The sequence below is a fragment of the Pteronotus mesoamericanus genome, unplaced genomic scaffold (genome assembly GCF_021234165.1).
Source record: "Pteronotus mesoamericanus isolate MK-2021 breed Mesoamerican mustached bat unplaced genomic scaffold, CSHL_Meso_final contig_94, whole genome shotgun sequence".
NCBI classification, from domain to species: domain Eukaryota; kingdom Metazoa; phylum Chordata; class Mammalia; order Chiroptera; family Mormoopidae; genus Pteronotus; species Pteronotus mesoamericanus.
Genome location: NW_026555285.1, coordinates 34,684,271 through 34,688,955, shown reverse-complemented (window position 1 = coordinate 34,688,955; position 4,685 = coordinate 34,684,271).

Below are 4,685 nucleotides of genomic sequence, written 5' to 3'. Positions count from 1 at the left end.
AGCACCTCATAAGATTTTTGTAAGAATTAAATGAGTAAACATATAAATCTTGTTTAATTTACCTATACAAAAACAGTATTTTTCATTGTGTATTATTACTGCTGCCTTATTTTTATTACATTGTTAGGACACAGTGATCGATAATAGCTGATACAGTAACTTTCAGTTAGCTGTAATTGATAAGATTTCTCAAAAGGAAAATATGAATATATTTTCTTGATTTAGAAAATATATATTTTTTTCCTTTAGGTATATATATATATGAAAAGAGAAGAAAGCTATAATGCATACCCAGAAACCATAAGGACAGGATTATGTTAGAATAAAAATAATTTTCTTTTTTTGGTTTATTTTATTTTATTATTTTTACTGATGTTCAATTACAGTTGTCCCACTTTTTCCCATTGCTCTTTGCTCCCCCGACCTCCTGCCCCTTCTCCCTCTAGTCAGTCCCCACCTTGTTGCCCATTACCATGAGTCCTTTATACACATTCCTTGACTCTTCCCCTTCTTTCCCCCTTTATTCCTCTTCCCCTTTACCTCTAAATTCAAAAATCTTAATAGTGAATACTATGACAAGATCAGTATTACCTCTAGGAAGGTAGGATTGGGGAGATGGAAGTCTGACTACAATAGGTTGAAATAGTGAATTGTGATTTCTGGGCTAAACTTTGAAGGAGAGTAATAAAGTGAAAAAATATTTCAAAAAATCCTGTATATATGTAACACATAGACACAGACAACAGTGTGGTGAGAGCCAGAGGAAAAGGGGGGCGGGGTTCTGTGGAAGTAGGCAAAGGGAGTTGGGAGAAAGTTGGGGACATCTGCGATAATGTCAACAATAAAAATAAAGTTTTTTAAAAAAGAAAGAATGTGGAAAATATGTTACCATCTGATGGTTTTATACTTATCATCATCATTATCATCATTTTCTAGACTGAAGCTCTAATTACTTAATTTTTTAGTTTAATATGTGGCCATTTGTCATTGACCCCAGAGCACTAATAAACCATAGGAAAACTCTTAAAACACAAATATTGAAAACAACAATAATCCCAAAGTATTATCATGGATTTATAATATTTTGTTATTCAGACTGCCTATAGGAGAATTATGAAGTCAGCAAGAATTTGACAAAAATTGAGTATTTTTCCCCTAGAAGGAAACATGGTCTTAACTGTAGAAATCTGAATGACCCATGGAGTCATAGGACACAAGGTGACTTGATAACTGCAAAAGAGTAAACCAGGCTTGTTTTCTTTTCCCTTTTGTTCTCAACCTCCTCATCTCCTTCCTACATGGCTTCCATATCCCAAAGGGTAAGAAATAAATTCTTTAAGTAATCCCAACCCAGAACTTCTGATTGATTGACTTTACTGGATAAGCAAGCTCTCTAACTACTTTCAGAAAATTTTATACATCTCTATTCCCAGATTTCATCATTACTGTATTTCCTAAATCTACCATGGTTCTATTCAGATGATTCTTCTATCAAAAACAAATAAAAAAAATTCAACCCTACTCCACACGTAGATCTCACAACAGAATAACTATTATTTAATAGTCATTTAAGTGCCTGGCCTATGGTCTATAATGTATGCTGGTAAATACTGTGCACACATTGATTAGTCATTTGTTCCTTTTTCTATGCACACCACTAGATTACACTTCAATTGCATGTGGCCAAGTATTGGCCAAGCAATGGAAAATGTTCAATAATTCTTTTTAAGGAGATAATAAACTCAAATCTAAATTAAAAAAAAAACATGCTGGCAGAAATTGGAAAATGAATAAATGGTTAAGAAAATCTACATTCAGGAAAATTATATTATAAATAATATTTTGGACATGTTGACTTGAATTGACCATTCAAAAAGTGCATATTTCTAGGAGGAAATTAGACAGTGGCATGTTAACCTCAGATATAAGATTGGGCAGGAAATATACATCTGAGATTCGTGAACCTATATATGACAACTGAGCACATGTTTTTGAATTTGGTTAATTAAAGAGACCAGAAAAGAAAGAGAAAGAGAGAGAGAGAGAGAGAGAGAGAGAGAGAATTGATTGAAAAAACAAAAGACTGAAAGCCATGCATGTGGATTTCTTCCATTTCAAGTTTGTAAGGCACCAACTAGTACGTAGAAGATGCTGAGATTAATAGCAGGAGATAGGTGGTAACTTGGAGAATTTATGTCAGAGAAAAAAAAGAAAAATGGTGCTCTGGCCATGACGGTCAAGGGAGGGCAAGTGACTCTCTCAAGCTGATAGAGTTAATGGACTGAGAAAAGATGAAACTGGGATTTAAACCAGAAAAACTGTTGTTGAGGGCCTTGCTTTGAAACACATGCTAACTTACACAAGTTATTTTCCTATCCAAAACTTCCCTGAACTTCCTGAACTGCCAGTGAAATGATCAGTAATGAACTGTGTTGTCTGATATTGATGATTTCTTTTGGCAAATTTTAAAATGTTTCCAATGTTCTTTTGTCATTAAAGAAAAATGTGAAGAGGTGAGTTGATATTTATACAAGCTAAAATGGCTGTTCTTTCTTGAGTGATATTTGCTTGAGGATAAAACTTTGAAATGAAAACATAAATGCAAATATCACTTTTTATTAAATCAACAAGTACAGAATGCCTACCATATGCCTAACAGATCATCCCTTCATTTTACAGATAAGTATATAATTTATTCTTATCCATAGTTTGTTGGATATTTTCCTTATGGACATAATGACCTTCATAATATTTTTTGAATCACATAATGATTTTTTGAATAATTCCTAATTCCTAGGTATAATGCAAGTATTAACACTCAATATATCCCTTAACATATAGACATAAAAGGTTCCTAAAATATAGTGAGCATTGAATAGGATAGTAGAGGTATAGACCTTAAGTCATGTATTTAATACTCTAGTAATCATATAAAATAAGTATAATCATTAAACTCTTTGTAAAAAGAGTTAATTGATGCTTACATATGTTAAATAATATACTCAAAATGACACAAAATGGGGACAAAACTTGTGGATATTTGGCACCATGCATCACCTATATTGTCTGATAGATTGCTTCTCATATCAATATTTTTGACTGCCTCCTTTCAGGAGTTTTTTGATATTCTGAAAGAAAAAAAAAGCCACATTTTTTAAATCTGCTCATCTATTAAAGAAAACTTCAGTTGTTTCCATGTCTTGGCCACCATGAACAATGCTGTAGTGAACATAGGGGTGCATATGTCTTTGTGAATAAATGTTTTCACAAAGAACAAGGGTCGAGAGGTCATGTGGTAACTCTATTCTTAATGTTCTGAGCAACTTCCATACTGTTTTCCATGGTGGCTGACTGGGTTATATTCCCAAAAGCAGTGACTGAGGGTTCCTTTTTCTCCCCCACCTCTCCAACACTTGTTATTACTTATCTCATTAATATTAACCATTCTAACAGGTGTGAGATGGTATCTTATTGTAATTTTGATTTGCATTTTCCTTAATAACTAGTGAAATTGGACATCTTTTCATAAACCTGTTGGCCGTTTGCATGTCTTCTTGGGAGAAGTGTCTGTTCAGGTCCTCTGCCCATTTTTTAATTGCATTTTTTGTTTGGTGTTGAGCCATATGAGTTTTTGCATCTTTTGGACAATAACCCCTTGTTGGAGCTGTTGTTTGCAAATATCTTCTCCCATTCAGTTTGTTGCCTTTTTGTTTGTTTGCTCTTTTTTTCGCTGTACAGAAGCTTTTTATTTTTTTAAATCATGTTCATTCTATAACAGTTGTCTCAATTTTTTCCCCCTTTGCCCCCCTCCACACATTCCACCCCGCCCCCCACTCCCACAGTCAATTCCCACTCTGTTGTCCGTGTCCATGGGTCATTCATGCAGTTTGGCATAGTCCCATTCATTTATTTTTGGTTTACTTTCCTTGCCTTTGGAATCAAATTCATAAAATCCTCTCTAAGAAGATGTAGTACATATATACAATGGAATACTATTCAGCCAGAAGAAAAGATAAAATACTGCCATTTGCAACAACATGCATGAATCTTGAGAACAGCACACTTAACAAAATAAGTCAATCAGAAAAGGTTAAGAATCATATAATTTCATTCATATGTAGGATATAAAACTGAAAGCAACAAATGAGCAAACAAGAAAAACAAAGAAACAAAAACTCATAGAGACAAACAATAGTATGGTGGTTACTAGGGAGAAGTGGGGTTGAGAGGATAATAAAGACTAAAGAAGATGAAGGGGAAAGGTTGTCAAGGAACGTATATAAAGGACCTATGGACAAAGACAAAGGGGGTGAGGATTGAGGGTGGAGGTGGGGGTGAGTGGAGTGGGAGAGGGTGGTAGGGTGAAAATGAAGGCAACTGTACTTGAACAACAATAAAAAATAATTAATTAATTAATTAATTAAGGGCAAAGAGGTTCAAATATATGGTTCCAGAAAAACTTTTGACTTTGGGTTGTGGGCACACAATGCAATATACAAATCATCTATCATAGAAATACACAGCTAAAGCCTATATAATATTACTAACCAATGTCACCTCAATAAATGTAATAAGAGGATAGAAAAAAATTTAAAAAAACAAAAAAGAAAGCCACATTTAAAATCTAGATTATATTTCATTTTATTATTTATTGTGATACTGATGTGTGACTATTAAAGGATTAT